General features: G+C 48.0%; 1 pseudogene; it reads right to left on the minus strand.

Annotated features, from left to right (window-relative positions):
* Positions 1-9,596: 9,596 nt before the first annotated feature.
* On the minus strand, positions 9,597-10,068 carry LOC127493520 (peptidyl-prolyl cis-trans isomerase A pseudogene; annotated as a pseudogene).
* Positions 10,069-19,767: the final 9,699 nt, after the last annotated feature.

A 19,767-nucleotide genomic window follows, 5' to 3' on the forward strand; every position in this document is an offset into this window, starting at 1 on the left:
TGGCCCAAGTACTTGGGATCCTGCCACTCACATGGGAAGCTCAGATGGAGTTCCTGGCTCTTGGCTTCAACCTGGCCTGGCCTGGCTACTGTGGGCATTTGGGGAATAGATGAGCAGATGGAAGATCTTTCTTTCTCTCTCTCTCTGTGTCTCCCTCTCTGTCACTCTGTCTTTCAAACAAATAAATAAATCCCTTTTAAAAAAGTTACCTGATTTGTATGTCCCCTCTGTCTCCTGCTTGGACCCTGACTCATACCGTTGCCCTCTTAGAATTTACTGTTGAGGGGCAGGCAGATGATAAACAAGATCAATGCAATATATTGCATGTCAATGACAAGCACTATGAAGAATCAAGAAGCAGAGAGGGAGACGGGAGGCCTGGGTGGGACTGTGAATTTTTAGAAATGTGGTTAAGGACTACCTCTTTGAGATTATATTTGATATTCTTCTTTTGCAAAACTTACTATTTATTTGCTTTCATTTTATTTGTAAGGCAGAGAGGCAGACACAAACAGACAGGGAGAGATCTCCCATCCGTTGGTTTGCTCCCTAAATGTTCACAACTTCTGGGGCTGGCTGAAGCCAGAAGCCAGCAACTCAGTCTGGGTCTCCCATGTGAGCGGCCGGGACCCAACTCCCTGAGCCATCATCTGAGATGCTCATCAGCAGAAAACTGCAATCAGGAGCTGAGCTAACTCAAGCCCAAGTACACCAGGATGGGATGCAGGCGTCCCAAGGGGCTTAATGGCTGCCCAAACACCGGCCCCTGGTGTTGCTTTTTTTTGTTTGTTTGTTTTTTGTTTGTTTGTTTGTTTTTGACAGGCAGAGTGGACAGTGAGAGAGAGAGAGAAACAGAGAGAAAGGTCTTCCTTTGCCATTGGTTCACCCTCCAATTGCCGCCACAGCTGGCGCATCGCGCTGATCCGATGGCAGGAGCCAGGTACTTATCCTGGTCTCCCATGGGGTGCAGGGCCCAAGCACTTGGGCCATCCTCCACTGCACTCCCTGGCCACAGCAGAGAGCTGGCCTGGAAGAGGAGCAACTGGGACAGAATCCGGCGCCCCGACCGGGACTAGAACCTGGTGTGCCGGCGCCGCAAGGCGGAGGATTAGCCTATTGAGCCGTGGTGCCAGCCTGCCCCTGGTGTTTGATCTTGGTCTTTCTCCTCCAGTTTTCCTAGAGGCAGTGAGGGAGTGGCCATGAGGGTCTCTCAGGGAAGAGCATGGCAGGCAGAGGCTGGTTTAGGTGAGAGATTGCCAAGAGACCAGCCCAGCTGGCCACAGAGATCATGTTGGGCTTCCCTGGTCACAGGGAATGGGGGATGGAACAGGAATGCCTTTTCCTCGGAATGGAACAGGACGCCCTGGAAGAGTTTACATGGAGGAACACGATCGTGTTTAGCAGGATGGCCCCGGCCTCGGTACTGGGGACAGGGGAAGTGGCAAAGGCAGAGAGGACCTGACCCCCTTGGAGTCTGTGGCCAGGTCCAAGGGAAAGATGGTGGTGGCTTGCACCAGAGCAGCTGCAGGGACTTATAAGAGAAGTGAGCAGATCCATTTATGTTGTGTGGGTGGGGCTAGGTATCCTATGGGGTTGGATGAGATTAGTAAGAGCAAAAGGAAGTCCAGGGTGGCTGCCTGAGCACCTGGAAAAGGCGTCACAGGCTGCTCTGAGGACGGCGGAAGTGAGGAGCAGGTTGTAGTTCGTGGGCTGTGGGCAGGGCCATCTCGGAAACTCAGTTTGGTGCATCGTTAGAGCGAGGCACTGGCCTGAATTGCACCAAGCCCAGCCGGTGCACAGGGTGGGGCCAGGAAGTCATGAAGGTCAGTCTATGTCTGTGGCTGCCTCAGAGAGAGGGCAGGATGCTGGGCCCAGACATTTGGCTGCACAACTGTGGGCATTTTCTGGACCAGAGCCTCCCAAACACGGATGTGCCGTGAGTCACCCAGGCATCTTGGTGGAGTGTGGCTCTGTGGCAGGGCCTGAGAACCTGCACTGCTAGGAAGTCCCCAGATGGCACCATGATGCTGATCTGCTGCACACACTGAGAGCCAAGGTTCTGGAGGACAGACTACCTCCCAGTAGGGGGTAAACACTAGGAGAGTCGCCAAATGAGGAGGCAGGCAGGCCACCAAGACTCAGGGCCGTCTGTTTGCAGGGATTGTCTGGGAATATCACCTGCCAGCCCTGAGGTCCGATGCTATGGGAGTTATGGCCTCTCTCCCAGCCTGGGGGGAAGTTGTACTGGAGTATGGCCCTTCCCACTGGGAAAAGGGGAGAAGATGTCTTCCCCCCACCCCCCATGCCTGCTGGCTCACAGGAGTCAGAATGAACTCTGGACCTGCACTGGACACCACCCTTCGTGGCCCCCCAAAAGCTAACTAAACATCCACGGGTAGACATCAAATAAACGTAGGAAGGTCCAATTTCAGGGACACTTTTGGTTTTGTTTTCAATTTATTTGAGAAGGAGAGAGAGAGAGAGTATGCACTCCTGTAGGCTGGTTCGCTCCCCACATGCCCATAACAACTGGGGGGTGGGGGTGAAAGGCAGGAGGTCAGAGCTCAATCCAGGGCTCTGACATGGATGACAGGAATGCAATTACTTGAGCCATCATGGCTACCCACGAGGGTCTGCATTAACAGAAAGCTGGAGTCAGGAGTTGAATGTTGAACCCCCGGCACTCCAGTATGGGACATGTGCATCGTAACTGCTAGACCAAATGCCTGCCCACACCCCCTCCCCTTTTTAATGCTGTCCGGGCTGGAGATGACGTTATCTGCAAGGAGAATGCCTTTAGAACCCTGAGTGGGATGTGCTCCCCTGAGAGTAAATGCAGACCGAAAACCCTCCCAGGAGGAGCCCCGAGGCACGGGGGGCTATTGGGAGATCACAGGATCAGGAGGACCCGGCAAAGCAGATGGAGACGGAGTAGCCAGAAGCCATCCTTGGATGGCTCAGCTCCATGGAATTTCTTTCCTCCCTTCAAAAACAACATCAATAACAATGATAGTTGTGATTTACTGGGCCTTTTTCTGTGTGCTGGACAGGGGTGTGTGTTCGCCATGATATTCTCATTTGCTCCAGCTGCGTGCAGTAGCTGTCACTATGCCCATTGCTAGAGCTGAGCTGCTGGTGGAGGACTTGTCCAGGCCTGGGGCTCCCCTGAACACTCGTACACGTTGGTGTGTTTCCAGGAGAGCACTGAGCGGCCCTGATAAAAGCATAACCTGATGGGAACGTGCAGTTCTCCTGTCGCCCAGAAAAACTGGTTCACTACCCAGATGGCCACTACGGCTGAGGCTGGGCCAGGCTGAAGCCAGGAACCAGGAGCTTCTTCCAGGTCTCCCACGTGGATGGCAGAGGGCTCAAGGACTTGGGCCACCTTCTGCTGCTTTCCCAGGCCATCAGCAGGGAGATGGACCAAAAGTGGAGCCGCCAGAACTCCAACCAGTTGCCCATTTGGGATGCAGGCACTGCAGGTGGCGGCTTAACCAGCTGCACCACAGCACAGGCCCTGAGGGCTGCTGCTTTACCAGGGCGGTACCCAGTCAAGAATGTAGAGTCACCTGGGTAAGTGGACACCTAGGATCCCGAGCCACGGGTGGTGGTACCTGAGCTGCTTCCAGATGACTGCTCTATGTCCAAACTGGCTGCATCTGCTTTGAGGAAGGGGAATGGACCCATTGCCAACAAGTATTTATTCTGGGCTTACGATGTCAAGAGCCTCACACTGAGTTATTGGGAAATAAAGAAATAGAATCTACAGACACCTGCTTAACAAGCTCGTTACACTTCTACATCTGTCAGTGATTTCCTTTAATGTGATTCAAGGTTGGAGACGTTAGGAAGCTGTGCTTTGTGTTCCTGGGAACCTTGGGGAGCTTTGCTCCAGGAGTCAGTTGATTCTCTGAGGTCCCCTTAATGTCTGAATGCGGAGCAAATAAGAGCTCACGGTTTATTTACTTATCTTATTTGAAAGCCAGAGAAAGAGAGAGAGCGAGAGAGAGAGAGAGAGACAGGTCTCCCACTCACTGAGTCACTCCCCAGATGCTTACAGAGGCCCGAGTTGCCAGGCCAGTCTGAATCCAGGGTCCAGGAACTTAATCCAAGTCTTCTACGTGGGAAGCAGGAATCCAAGTACTTGGGCCTCTCGGGGCACACATTAGCAGGAATATGGAATTGGGAGAGGAGTTAGGAGTTGAACACTCTGATACGGGATACCAGCATCTCAAGTGGCATCTTAGCTGCTATATCAAATGGTCATCCATACCTCGTTCTTTTTGAAGTTGAAAAATTGTCTATTAAGTGGTTGTGTCTGTCTATCTATCTTATTAACTTTTATTCTCATTTTATTTAAAAGTCAGAGGTACAGAGAGAGACAGACAGAGAGAGAGCTCTTGAATCTGCTGGTTCACTCCCCAGATACCTGAAAGAGCCAGGGCTAGACCAGGCTGAAACCAGGATCCAGAAATTCAGTCTGCCACGTGGGTAGCAAGAACTCAAGTACTTGAGCCATCACCTGCTGCCTCCTTAGGTGTGCATTAGCAGGACGCCGGATCTGAAGCAAAGAAGGTAGGACTTGAACCAGGCACTCCGATAAGGGATGCAGGCGTCCCAAGTTGCAAGCTTAGCTGCTGCACCAAATGGCCTACCCTATATCATATATTTTTGAGCAGCCCTTCTTAAATAGCATTTTTTTTTTTTTGACAGGCAGAGTGGACAGTGAGAGAGAGAGAGACAGAGAGAAAGGTCTTCCTTTGCCGTTGGTTCACCCTCCAATGGCCGCCGCGGCTGGCGCGCTGCGGCCGGCGCACCGCGCTGATCCGAAGGCAGGAGCCAGGAGCCAGGTGCTTTTCCTGGTCTCCCATGGGGTGCAGGGCCCAAGCACCTGGGCCATCCTCCACTGCACTCCCTGGCCACAGCAGAGGGCTGGCCTGGAAGAGGGGCAACCGGGACAGAATCCGGCACCCCGACCGGGACTAGAACCCGGTGTGCCGGCGCCGCTAGGCGGAGGATTAGCCTAGTGAGCCGCGGCGCCGGCCTTAAATAGCATTTAAGTTGTTTCCATGAGCTAGGCTGCTTGAGTTCCCCGTCCCCTATCCCCTGCCCCCTCTTGCTGGCCATCTTCAATTGGGTATTAACATTAGACTTCTCGCAGAGGTCAGCATTTCAGATGGCTAATATCTCCAAGCCCTGTGATATAAACCTGTCACGAGGAGTTGTCAGTTGGTTTACTGCAAGGCCTTTTTGAGCCAGAGGTTAATATATTAATGAAGACTGTGGCTGTTCCCCTACATTAAATAATGACTGCGAATGATTGGAAGAAAAACATCCTTATGTTCTCCTGCGAGTGTGAGATTGATGAGAATGGATTACTCTGCCAAGAGAACTCAAAAATATTACAACCTTTTATTCCTTTGCAGCTTGGGCAAATGTGTATTCATTTCTACGTTATTACAAAAAAACCTCTTACGATGATTCTGGGCTAAAAACACATTAAATCATCACTTTAATTATATCGAAACAGTACTCTGAGATTCTGTCACTAATCTAGTTTAATCTTGGCATCTGGTCCTCGTGCAATATTTTATTTCTATTCAGGTCATATTAGTCAACTGGACATAAGCAGCAGTATTTATCTTATTAGTTTATTTTGGTAAAGTGGTAAATTATGGTAGAATTATAATAATTCCTCAGTTTATGGATATCTCACAATCACATACAAACTTGACATTTTAAAATGTGGTCAAAATTCAGTATTAATATTAACATTTTATCTCTTTCACTTTTCCAGAAGACTTTAAGCTTGGAATAGTCTGAATGTTTTTTTTTTCTCTGAAATTCTCCCATTTAGCATTTTATTTGTGGCCCGTACCTCTGTGTGCTCATGGAGACAAAGAAAGCCAAGTATAATGTGACAATGAGCTTTAGAAGTTTAGAAGGTGCAGGTGGAGATGGGGGGCGGGGGCGTTGGGCTCCCAAATGCTGTCAGAGTTCACCAGGGTGGAGGGAGGGTGTTGTGAAGACCCCCGTCACCCTGTAGTGTCCCTAGAAGTACCCACGGGGCGGCACATGAAGCCCAGCTCAGAGCGTCTTCCTCCAGTTCCACCTGCCTCTTCCCCCTTTCTCTCTCACCCCTCGGGTGCTGCCGCTTACAGAGGCTCAGCGGCTCAGTCCAGGGTCTGCCTCTGCCACCACGGGGCCCATGAGCTGGCCTAGGAAGCCTCCTGGTAACTTTTTCATGGTTCAGACTCTTGTTCTCAGCTCTCTGGGTTTTGATTTCAGGAGAAGATCTAAAGCGGATGAGTTCAGGGACAGACGCACAGTAGCCAAGTTCACGGAAGTGGTGAGGAAAACACAACGTTGGGTTATGTAGTGCACAGGGAAATGGTCATAGAACTAAGGTAGCTGGGTCCCACTCAAGACCAGTCCCTGGTTGCCTGCATGTAGGTCTCACGGTGCTGCTTGGCAGGCAGGGCCTGGGGAGGGGAGGCAGCTGGCTTACTGCGTGCTTGATGGCTCAGTGCCTAGAAAGCTTGGTGCACAGTGGTAGTCACAGTCCAGCCAGCGGCCCCACAGTGATTATGTCTGCCTGCTGCAGCCTTCTACACCCATGTCCTCCATGATGGCCAGTAGGGTAGACGCTGAGTGGTGAAGTCCTACCAACATGTGGGCAGTGCCTAAAAGGCTTTTCTAAGTTTTTACTAACCATGAAACCCTTTTCTGATTGATGTGCATTGATTATTTAGATGTATTAATACATTCAATTAGTATACAGAGGATCCTTCATCTCCTCAACCCGGCCTAGATAACAGACCAGAGAGATTGGCAATAGACCTAGATAGATGCACAGCCCAGCCACACACAGGAAATGGCCCATCACCCCTCCTCCCCCAACATACACACAACACACACACATACTTATGAACCCTGAAGGCGAATGGAGGAGGAGGCTCCAGCTGCAGCCTCGTTGGTTTTTCTTCCTTCTGGGTCTCAGACCTTCTCAGCAAGACAGCGCAGGCTGGATTTTACCCTCCAAGCACAGAACAGTTCAGTCTGTCTGCACATTTCTTCTCCAGTCAGCCCTGTGTTGGTTTTAGAGTTTAAAAGGGGAATCCAAATTCTTGGGGAAGCTTCTCACTCTGTAACAAGGGTCCTTTATCCGAATAAAAAACACTATGAATTTGTTGTTAGAGGTCAGATTGTTATGAATAAAATCTCTTGGCTTAAGAGCTGCTGACACGGGGCCACTGTGAAGCCCTAGCTGCCGTGCTTCTGATCCAGCTCCCTGCTGATGTGCAGGGGAACACATCAGAAGACAGCAGCACAAGTACTTAGGTCCCTGTCACCCACATGGAAGACCCAGATGGAGTTCCTGCTCCTGTCTTTGGCCTGGCCCAGCCCTGGCTGTTGCAGCCATTTGGGGAGTGAGCCAGCAGATGGAAGATCTGTGTGTGTATGTGTGTGTCTCCCTCTCAATCTGCCTTTCAAATAAATAAATAAATATTAAAAAAAAAAGAGTTGTGCAACCTCAGGACCCAGATTATGGTAAATTACAGAGGAAATAGCCCGTAATTTAAAAATAATAGAATTGTATAATTAACCTCCAAGTACCTGCCACTCAGTTTAAATCATTATCAACCAATCTTGTTTCATCTATGACCCATTTATCACTCCATCTTTCCAACTGGGTAGTTTGGAGCAAAAATCTCTGACATCATGTAATTTTATCCCAGGTATAGTTGAGTATGTTACAGATAGATATTTTTGTAACTTTTTTCTTGTAATAAACTATATATAACAAAAAATTGCCATTTTAACCATTCCTGAATGCACAGTTCAATAACATTAAATCTGTTCACATTGTTGTGCAGACATCACAACCATCCAGATGAGCTTTCTCTTAATCCTGAGGTGAAACTCTATATCCCTATACACTAACTCCTCATTGCCCCTCCCTGAAGCCCTGGCACTCAGTATTCTACTTCATTGATTCATTTCTTTTTATTTATTTATTTATTTATTTGAACAGCAGAGTTGCAGAGAGAGAGAGAGAGAGAGAGAGAGAGAGAGGTCTTCCATCCACTGGTTCACTCCTGACATGACTGCAACGGCTGGAGCTTCACCCATTTGAAGCCAGGAGCCAGGAGCTTCTTGTGGGTCTCCCATACGGGTGCAGAGGCCCGAAGACTTGGGCCATCTTCTACTGCTTTCCCAGGCCATAGCAGAGAGCTGGATTGGAAGTGGAGCAGCCGGGACTTGAACTGGCGCCCATATGGGATGCCAGCACTGCAGGCGGTGGCTTTACCCGCTATGCCACAGCATCCACCCCAATTCATTTCTTTATTTTTCATTTTATTTGAAAGATAGACACAGAGAGACAGAAAGATATAGAAAGAGAAAGAGATCTTCCATCCGCTGATCCATTCCCCAAATGTCTGCAGCAGTCAGGGCTGGGCCAGGCTTGAAGCCAGGGCCTGGAACTCAATCCGAGTCTCCCAGGTGGGCGGCAGGGACCCGTGTGCTTGAGCCATCACCTGCTGCTTCCCGGAGCGTACATTAGCAGGAAGCTGGATCAGAACTCGAGGTGGATTTGAACCTAGGCACTCCCACATGAGACGTGGGTGTTCAAGGGATGTCTTAACCTCTACACTGAATGCCTGCTCTCTACTTTTTGGTCTCCGTGGATTTGACTACTCTAGAGGCATCATATAAGTGGATTCAGACAAGATTTGTTCTTTTAGTGTTTGCTTATTTCACTTACAATGTCTTCAAAGTTTACAGCTATGCTTCTAAAGGCTTAGGTTGGCTAAAATGTTTCAAAATCTCTCACCCTTAGAGGGAACAGGAAAACAAACCAAAGGGTGGACAGAGGTGCGAGGGAGGGCCCTTTCTCCCCCTGGGCACTGTTAAATCCCTATTTTCTGGGGGGAGGAATTCTCGGGGTGGGGGTGCTCAGGCAGACCAACACTTCCCTGAGGAAGGATGGAGGCACTGGGGTTTGACAGGTGCACAGGTGCTCTCAGAGGGTGCCCACGACACCTGTCCATTATTATGGCTACTTGATCCCAAGAAGGGCAGTGAGCAAGTCCTTATCATATTTTCAGGAAGTGAAAGGGGCAAATCCTCCCTCTTTTAACCTGTGGCCACTGGAACTGCCACACAGGACATCTCCACCTAACTGCTCAGGACTTTGGGGCTTTGGAGAATGACTTAAAGTTCTCACAGTGCTGGGGTCAGGGAATGTCCAGCCTGCAGGCTGTGTAAGGCCTGTGAATCATTTGCTCTGGCCCTGCCAAGGCACCTCTCTCTCTCCCTCCCTCCCTTCCCCTCTCTCTTTTACTTTCTCTTTCTCCCTCTCTCCGTAACTCTGGCTTTCAAATAAATAAATGAATCTTATGAAAAAAAAAAAAAAAGCCCATATCTTGTTTGGGGGTGAGGAAGACTTGATTCTTTTTTGGTTATTTAAATTTTTATTTTATAACTTTAACTCTGCAATCCCGCTAGACTTGGCGGAGAAGTAAGGAAAATGGAACCCGGATAACTGCACTTGAGAGCACAGCTACTGGATGTCACGAGCGGATGGGACGGAGCTACAGAAGGATGTCAATGCATGAGAGTTGTCCACAGTTGGCAGTGCTCATCTTCCTGCTGGCCTTGCCACTCTTAAAGCCAAAGTGCTCCATGGCTTCCACCTTTCACTCTGCTTGCCATCCAACCACTCAGTCTGGACTGTGCAGATGAAAAACAAATCTATTTGTGTTGCGTTAACATTTGCCGTGGACACGATGCCAGGACCTGTATGCTCCAGGACAAAGTTTGATGGACTTGCCACCAGTGCCATTATGGTTTGTGAAGTCACTGCTCTGGCACAAAGCACATAAACTCTGGAATAATCCTGGGAAAGCAGGAACCCTTCTAACCCAATTCTTTCTCGCTGGTGCTCAGAGCCTGGAGGTTTTCAGCTGTCTTTGGAATTTTGTCTGCAGGTAGCTCACAGGAAACGTGGCTCAAAGGCTCACCTTCGATGGCAGTGTTGAGGAACACAGTGGGGTTATTAATCATGGCTGACAAGGGGCAGCTGCAGGCAAAAATGGTGTCTGCAAAGCCACATTCACCCTTTTTCTTCTTTTTTCTTTCTTTCTTTTTTTTTTTTTTTTTTACAGGCAGAGTGGACAGTGAGAGAGAGAGAGACAGAGAGAAAGGTCTTCCTTTGCCGTTGGTTCACCCTCCAATGGCCGCCGCGGCCGGCGCGCTGCGGCCGGCGCACTGCGCTGATCCGATGGCAGGAGCCAGGAGCCAGGTGCTTCTCCTGGTCTCCCATGGGGTGCAGGGCCCAAGCACTTGGGCCATCCTCCACTGCACTCCCTGGCCACAGGAGAGAGCTGGCCTGGAAGAGGGGCAACCGGGACAGAATCCGGCGCCCCGACCAGACTAGAACCTGGTGTGCCGGCGCCGCTAGGCGGAGGATTAGCCTAGTGAGCCGCGGCGCCGGCCTTCTTTCTTTCTTTTAAGATTTATTTATTTATTTGAAAGGCAGAGTTACAGAGAGGCAGAGAAAGAGAGAGAGGTCTTCCATCCATGGGTTCACTCCCCAGATGGCTGCAATGACCAGAGCTGGGCCGATCCAAAGCCAGGAGCTTCTTCCGAGTCTCCCATGCAGGTGCAGGGGCCCTAGCACTTGGGCCATCTTCTACTGCTTTCCCAGGCCATAGCAGAGAGCTGGATCGGAAGTGAAGCAGCCAGGACTTGAACTGGTGCCCATATGGGATGCTGGCACTGCAGGTGGTGGCTTTATCCTCTACACCACAGCGCTGGCCCCTCACCCTTTTTCTTTTCATTCTTCTCTTTAGCCTACCATTGCTGACTTTCTTTTTACTCCAAGACCTAGACTATGTACATAAATGAAGTTTATACATCAATTTTTAAAAAAGATTTATTCCATTTATTTGAAAACCAGAGTGACAGACACACACACACACACACACACACAGAGAGAAAGAGAGAGAGAGAGAGGGAGAAAGAAGTCTTTCATCTGCTGGTTCACTCCCCAGATGCCTATGATAGATGGAGCTGGGGACAGGCCAAGCTGAAACCGGGAGCCTGGAACTACACCAGGGTCTCCCATGTGGGTAGCAGGGGCCCAAGTACTAGTGCCATCTTCCGCTGCTTTCCCAGGGGCATTAGCAAGAAGCTGGATTGGAAGTGGAGCAGCCGGTACTTAAACTGCTGCTATGATATGGGCAGCCAGTGTCACAGTGGCGGCTTAACCCACTGGGCCACAACGCCAGCTCCTGGGTCACCCTATTTAGGACATGAAAAGGGAAAAACTTACTGGAGCATCAGGCAAGCCTGGCCATTTGTCTACAGCGTGAACTTGTTTCTCCTCTGATGCGGGAGGACGAGTGGGAATCATTCACTATGGAGGGACATCCCTTCTGACCCTGCACACGCAGCCAGGAGCCTGTGAGGGGCCGGGGCATGGCTGCAGGAGCAGGCTGGGCCTCTGCCCTGAAAGGGGGTGGAACTGGGCCCAGCTGGGGCCCACTCTCACCGGAAGCCTGCATCACCCGACAGCTCGCACTGCCCTCCTCAGTGTGCAGGAGGAAGCTCTTTGCCACGTCCCGGTAGCACAGGAGCTTACACCAGTCTCTGCCCCATGGCGAATGGCCAGATCACCTAGTAGTTTCTCTGGGTGAGGGGGCTAATCTCCTCATTTTTCTTTCTCTCTTTTTGGGTAGAGGAAAGCCAAGTTGAATAAACAATTGCCAGCCCTGACTGCTGAGCTTCCCTTGGCATGTCCTTGAACAGTGTGGAATTCATGTATTAGTTTGCGTGCCTAACGCTAACCTATTTATTTTCGCTAATGAGACAGAAGTAGAACACTGGGATTTTTACAATGTTAGACATTATGCTTTATAAGCCAACCAATTTAATTATTGACAAGGATCAAGGTTATTCACCGCCCCCTCTGGTCTTCTCTTTACAATTGTAATATGCTTAAGAGGAATTAGCCACATTTGAATTTAATTCAAATAGAACAGTCATGATTTCAGAATAAAGCTTATTCCTGCTAATTCTGGAAAGTAATCTGCTTTTCCTGCCAGAATTTCTAAAGCTTCTGAAACAACTCTTTCAGACGCAGAATAGTTCATGGTTTCTTTTCGATGGCCTGACCAAAGAAATTGACTCAGCGACTTCAAAAGCCATTCCTTACTTAATGCTCCATGTTTATTTGCGTGCTTTTCCTTGTAATTCTTATTGAGTTTCAGATTAAATCCACCTCCAGGTTCATCCCAGGAGCTCAGTTATAGACATCATTGTTAGAAGAGGGAAGGTAAGAGGACCTGCCAGCTTCACTCTGGACTCAGGGAGGTAAACACCAGAACTGGTTACTAAGCTACGTTGTAGACACATTTGCCTGAGATCACCAAGAACACACACGGTCTCCCTTTCTCTCACTCTCTCTCTCTCCCATCTGAAGGCAGGAGATGGGGTAAGTTTTGAGGTCTCAGCCACTGTTAAAACCACCAAATGAAAAGTCAAAAACCAACATTTTAAAGTCACAGGACAGAAAGTAGAGAATGGCAATTATCTAGTGAAGTTGGACTGTATGTATCATTTAGCCCAAATATACCATCCTCAATTATTTAGACTGTAATTCAGACAGAAGTGTTATTTGCTTATACTGCAACTATAGTTCTGTAGTCTTAGACATGATAATATATATGTGTATATATGGTAGAAACATAGCACAACACAATGCAACACAACATTGTATAACACACTGTGTCATAGATAATATAAAGAAATACAACATAGCTTAAATATAATGAAATATAATTTTTAAAGATGTAATTATTTATTTGAAAGGCAACATGAGAAGGAGAGGAGGAGGGAGAGAGAGGCCTTCCATTCACTCCCCAAATGGCCACAACTGCTGGGGTTGGGCAAAACCAAAGCCAGGAGCTTGGAACTCCCTCTGGGTCTTCCACATGGGTGGCAGGTTTCCCAGGCATATTAGCATAGAGCCACATTGAAAGTGGAGCCGCTGGGACTTGAACCAGCATGCATATGGAATGCCAGCATTGCAGGCTGCAGCTTAACTCTTGCGCCACAGTGCCATGTATTACATAATCTTTTTACTTGGACCCCTGATACCTGCTAAGAGCCTTTCCAAATCTCCTCCTCCTCCTCCTCCTCCTCCTCCTCCTCCTCCTCCTCCTCCTCCTTCTTCTTCTTCTTTGACAGGCAGAGTGGGCAGTGAGAGAGAGAGAGACAGAGAGAAAGGTCTTCCTTTTCCATTGGTTCACCCTCCAATGGCCACTGTGGCCGACACACTGCGGCCGGCGCACCGCACTGATCCGATGGCAGGAGCCAGGTGCTTCTCCTGGTCTCCCATGGGGTGCAGGGCCCAAGCACTTGGGCCATCCTCCACTGCACTCCCTGGCCACAGCAGAGAGCTGGCCTGGAAGAGGGGCAACCGGGACAGAATCCGGCGCCCCGACCGGGACTAGAACCTGGTGTGCCGGCGCCGCTAGGTGGAGGATTAGTCTAGTGAGCCGTGGCACTGGCTCCAAATCTTCTTAAACAGACTAAATTTGGACATGAGGCACTATAAGGTACATTGACCTTGAGGTGCTGAGCACAGTAAGGGAGTAGGTCAAACACTGAGGCTACAGTTGGTGCCATTAACACAATCTTTACATTGAAAACCAAAAATAAAAACCAAAAGATCTTTGACTAGGTAATAGAGCCACACAATTTTGATAGTGTGAATAGAGACAGACAAAAATAATAATACAAAAAGCATTTTTTCCAACCAGCAGTTTGCACAGTGCTCACAATAAACATTTATCAAGACTGCCCAGTCATCTAAAAACACCTGTATCTATTTAGAATACCAAAACATGCGCTGGGAGCATCCTGAACGCATAAATTGCAGGACAAATGCTTTTCCACGTGCTGGCCTAACATAATTCATACAGATATTACTTCTTGCCCTCGGAGCACTCTGCTGCACCGTGCATTATAGGAACGTCAGGCTGGGATTTATATGAACAAGAATTTCTGGAGGCGGCATTATTGATGGCAAGTGGAAGGTTCCCCAGACATTGGAAATCGGAAGTACTTCTGAAAAACCCCCTTTTCACTTGAGAGGGCTATAAATTTACAAATAATCTTGAATTCACAAGCAAGCCTTTTATGCAATAAGTTGATGGCAAATACATTACCAAACAGACACATAATTACCTTAAAATCTACCACAGTTAGAAGTGTATTAGAAAAAAAAAGAAATGTATTGGAGCTCCCAGTTTCTAATTTCATTTTATAATAGTAAAAGAATATAATAAACCTTTTTACTATGAATTTTTTTCTTTGAGTTTCACCTTTTATCCTTGTGTATATTAAAACAAAGCAGGGGGCCGGCGCGGCGGCTCACTAGGCTAATCCTCCGCCTTGCGGCGCCAGCACACCAGGTTCTAGTCCCGGGTGGGTCACCGGATTCTGTCCCAGTTGCCCCTCTTCCAGGCCAGCTCTCTGCTGTGGCCAGGGAGTGCAGTGGAGGATGGCCCAAGTGCTTGGGCCCTGCACCCCATGGGAGACCAGGATAAGTACCTGGCTCCTGGCTTTGGATCAGCTCAGTGCGCTGGCCGCAGCGCGCCGGCCGCGGCGGCCATTAGAGGGTGAACCAACGGCAAAGGAAGACCTTTCTCTCTGTCTCTCTCTCTCACTGTCCACTCTGCCTGTCAAGAAAAAAAAAAAAAAAAAAAAAAAAAAGCAGGGGCATTTGTAAAATTAACATCCTAGACTGTCCCAGGAAACCCCTGAATTTTCTATTTATATAACAAGTTCTTTTTTTTTTTTTTTTTTAATATCTACTTATTTACTTGAGAAGCAGAGTTACAAAGAGAGGGATAGACAGCGAGACAGGTCTTCCATCCGCTGGTTCACTCCCCAAATGGCCACAATGGCCAGAGCTGAGCCAATCTGAAGCCAAGAGCCAGGAGCTGCTTCTTCCGGGTCTCCCATGCAGGTGCAGAGGTCCAAGCACTTAGGCCATCTTCTATTACTTTCCCAGACCATCAGCAAAGAGCTGGATCAGAAGTGGAACAATGGGGACTCCAACCAGTGCCCATATGGGATGCTGGGGCCACAGGTGGAGACTTACCCTACTCTGCCACAGTGCCGGACCCCACATCGTTCCTTGCGCTGTATGGAAACAGTGGCTGGCATTGCAAGGCCAGCGTCCCATATCAAAGTGATCAAGGCGCGGGTTCGAGTCCCAGCTGCTCCGCTTCCTATCCAGCATCCTACTAATGCACCTGGAAAGGCAGTGGTTGATGGCCTAAGTCCTTGGGCCCCTACCACCCGTAGGGGGAGACCTGGATAGCCTAGCTCTGGCTGCTGTGGACATCTGGGGAGTGAACCAACAGATGAAAGATCTCTCTCTGTCTCCCTAATTCTTACTGCCACTCTCTACTATATTTCTTTTTTTGCCACTCTCTTCCAAATAATAAATCTTTAAAAAAAATGAATTAGCCATCACAGAACTCTCCAGCTTTGTAGAGATCATTCCCAGGGTCAAGGCATCAGCTTCCTTAAGCAAGAATTTGTAAAGGAGATGATCAGGAACTAGAGTGTGTAGATAGGTGATTTCTGGCTGTGGATTAGAGTTTTTATTTTATTTTTAAGATTTTGTATTTGGCCGGAGCCATGGCTCCCTTGGTTAATCCTCCACCTGCGGCACCGGCATCCCATATGGGAGCCAGGTTCTGGTCCCGGTTGCTCCTCTTCCAGTCCAGCTCTCTGCTGTGGCCCAGGAAGGCAGTGGTGGAGGATGGCCCAGGTGCTTGGGCCCCTGCACCCACATGGGAGACAAGGAGGAAGCACCTGACTCCTGGCTTTGGATCGGCACAGCTCCAAACAACGGAAGAAAGACCTTTCTCTCTGTCTCTTTCTCTAAAGATAAAATAAAATAAAAAGAATTTGTATTAATTTGTTTGAAAGGCAGAGAGACAGAGAGATATGGAGATAAACAGAGATCTCTCATTCTTTGGTTCACTCCTCAAATGCCTGCAATGGTGGGGGCTGGACCAGGTCGAAGGCAGAAGCTAGAAACTCAATCTGGGTCTCCCTTGTGGTTGGTGGGGACCCAGTACTTGAGACATCACCTGGTGCCTTCCAGGGTCTAGAGTTTTTAATTTGCTCAAAAGGGCATTTCATCTGTATATCAAATATCTATAACTATGTATCTCTATCCACAGTCAACCATATATACACCCATGTCAATAACTATATAGCTTTAATGTCTACATCCATATTCATAACTCTATTTCTATCTATAAGTATACTCATCTACCTCTGTTTATAACTACACTTATATCTAGAGCTGTAACTCTGTCTTTATCCATATCCATATCTATAACCTCTGACTCTCTCTGTGCTAGAACAGAGTGAAACAGAAGAAAGAGCTTTGGGCTTAGAGTAGAAATATGAAGTTTTGAACTGGCTCTACCAGCTCTTAGCTGTGCAAACCTGGGTGTGTTATTTAAACTGGATTTTAGTTTTCTCCTTTAGTAGATAAGGGTGGTAATCCTTGGTTATCTTGTTGGGTTATTGTGAATTTGAATAATGGATGATGCGTTTTGTGATTAGTAACAAAGTTTTTAGGATCAGTCTGGGAGGTGATAATTAGATAACACATTCTTACCTTGAGGCCCATTCCTCAGAGAATGGCTGTAACTAGGCTTTGTCACATTAGGAGAATTTGTGGAGCATAAGAGAGGAACAGGGGTCTGGCTGCCTGGCCTCCCGCTAGGGAGTGGCCATGGGGTACATACAGGCTAAGCTCTCTCCCTCTCCAAGCCTGTTTTCTCATCTGGTTCATTACATTAGAAGTTATGATACCGGAGATGACCCCCTAAAATTCATACAAAAATGTGGCCCCTTAAAGTTCCCCAGAAGCGCCATCTGGGGTGCCACACATGCTACCAGAATTTGTGGTGCCATATGATATCACCATATGCTTATTAATAAATCCCCAATATTAATAAGCCCAAGAGGGTTCTTGCCTAATATTTAGAGAAGAATTCTAAATACCGGCACAGATAAACGAGGCAGCATGGTACATTTTAAGCATTTATTTAGTGAGAAAGATGCATAGGAGAGTGAGAGCTTTATTTAAGAGAGAGAGGTAAATCTGGGTTCATACCGAGCACCAGGAGCCAGCCACGTGGAAGAGCATCTAGGCCAGGAAGCCTAAGGCATGTGGCCCAAAGGCGCAGGGCTACAGCCAGCCCCCTTCTGACAAGGGGCCAGGGAAGAAGAGAAGGGCCAGGACACACTGTATCCCAGGCTTTTAACCCACTTCCAAAGGGAAGTGGTTAATTAACCTGATTGGCTGCTGGGCACCCAGGTGTGGCCAGGTAGGGGCGTGAGGTCACACAGGGGCGTGGCGAAGGTATCAGGTAAGGTGTGAGGTCACACAGGGGCGTGGTGAAGGTGTGGTCTTCCAGCTCACAAACCTAATTGATTTTAACCTGTATGCCTGCCCACTTCAGTTACACCCTTAAGATCCAGTCCAAGTCTAAATAAGTCCACAGTCTAAATAAGTGTGAAGATACGTAGGATGAAGAGTACTATCATTTTTGGTTCAGATTGGTTCATTCTCTAATTCAGGACGGGTGACTCTTGTCCAAACCTGGAACGATTTCTAGAAAAGAGATTGCTCAGAGAGCACTGAGGACTGCGGCACAGGCCTGGTGTGCGGGATCAGCGGTGTTTCACGTGGCACTAGCGCCCCCTAGCTGTGGTCGGGGCTCATAAAGCACTGTGGCTGCCTCTGAAGTACCCGCAGAGGAAGTAGGACAGATAGATACTAACTCTTAGAGGGGAGTGGGAGCAGGAAACCCCAGCCAACACCCCAGGCTTTGTCCAGGGTACAGAGACTCCTACATTCTGCATATGTGTGTGTGTATGTGTGTATTTAACTCTGCAAACTCAGGCACACGCTGCTCTCACTAGATGCATATATATATATATATATTTATTTATTTGACAGACTGACCGAGAGAGGTAGACACCCACAAAGAGAGAGAGATCTTCTATCTGCTGGTTCTCTCCTCAAATGGCCGCAACAGCTAGAGCTGAGCCAGTCCGAAGCCAGGAGCCAGGAGCTTCTTCCAGGTCTCCTACATGGGTACAGGGGTCCAAGCACTTGGGCCATCTTCTACTGCTTTCCCAGGCCATAGCAGAGAGCTGGATTGGAAGTGGAGCAGCCGGGACTCGAACCAGAACCCATATTATGGGATGCTGGCAGTGTAGGTCGGGGCTTTAACCCTCTGCACCACGTGCTGGCCTCTAGACACATATTAATACTTGCATTTCTCACAGGCTACACGTGTAGGTGGTTCTTGTATGATTTTTAAAGTATATAGTATGGTAGATATGCTGCTTTATTTAAAGATTTGTTGAGGAGGTGAATAAATAAGCCATTTATTCCTCTAGGTCTGGGAGAGTATATTGTCTTCTGGTCATTGTGTATGCAAGCATTTCCTAAGAACCAATGTGAGAACATCGTTGGGTACAAGGTAAGTGAAACCACAGAGTGGTCACTATGCTTGGGAAGACACTGACACGAACTTCTTATTGGGTTGTATGTTAAAACAAAGGCAGCGTGAGGTTCTCGGGCTCATGTTTTCCTTGTTTTGTGTTTGTTTGTCTTGATATCTTAAACAGTCATGGACACCTTCCCAGCAAGCAAACTCATGAAATTAGCAAGCCCTGTCCAGGCTGAGTGAGTTTTCTGTACCCTCTGAGATCACAAGACCTAACCACAGCTCTAACTACACTTGGTAAGCAGTCCCTGGTGTGGATTTTTATATCCTATGATTTGCTAATAAATTAATAAATGCACACAGTGTAAAAGCATGTCGGGGCATCCCAACAGCATTTTACATCTTGCTTTTAAAGTTTATGTCATGGAGTTAGAGAGCTGACTTCCTGGATAGAGTGATTTTATGACACTCACTGGAAAATTGGTTTAAAAATGCTGTAAAAGAGGAACATTAGCAGCCGGATGTTTAGGAATGTCACGGCTCAAGAGCACATAAAGCAGACGAGATGTTTCTGCCAAGGTTTACAAGTTATCTAAGTGAGCCTCTCCAGTTCCTTAAGTAACGATTGGCTGAGGCACCTGCTTCATGCCTGGCTGGTTATAGCTGGCAGCTGGGAACTGGTTCTTTTTCTTGCTGTGACAGTGAACTTGGGCTATGTGTAGAAATCAAGGGTGCCATGGTGGATATGATTCCCCCTGTGGTAAAGGAGGTGTTGGAGACATGGAGGAATCTCACTCCTCAGCTCATCAATTGATTTTTCCTTCATTGTCTAGGCTTATAATCAATCTAAGAGCCACAAGCTGAGAAACGGATGTCAATTCACTTAAATAAAGATAATTATTTTGGATAGGAAGACTCAAATGTTGTAAAAAATGTCAGGTGTCTCAAACTTTATTCCATTTGAATAGGATTTGGGAGTGAGGGGTCAGGTAATGGCAAATGATGTCAAGTACATCTGGAAAAATAAACATTTCAGAATACCCAAGAAACCGGAACCTGGGGGACAAAGGGAGATTTTTCAGTGGATTCACACCCACCCTGGACAGCTGCCTGTCTGCTTCAGTCTGCTCACTCTTTTTTTTTTTTTTTTTAAGATTTCTTTACTTATTTGAAAGGCAGTTACAGACAGAGATATCTATCTATC

The sequence above is a fragment of the Oryctolagus cuniculus genome, chromosome 7, assembly GCF_964237555.1.
Source record: "Oryctolagus cuniculus chromosome 7, mOryCun1.1, whole genome shotgun sequence".
NCBI lineage: Eukaryota > Metazoa > Chordata > Mammalia > Lagomorpha > Leporidae > Oryctolagus > Oryctolagus cuniculus.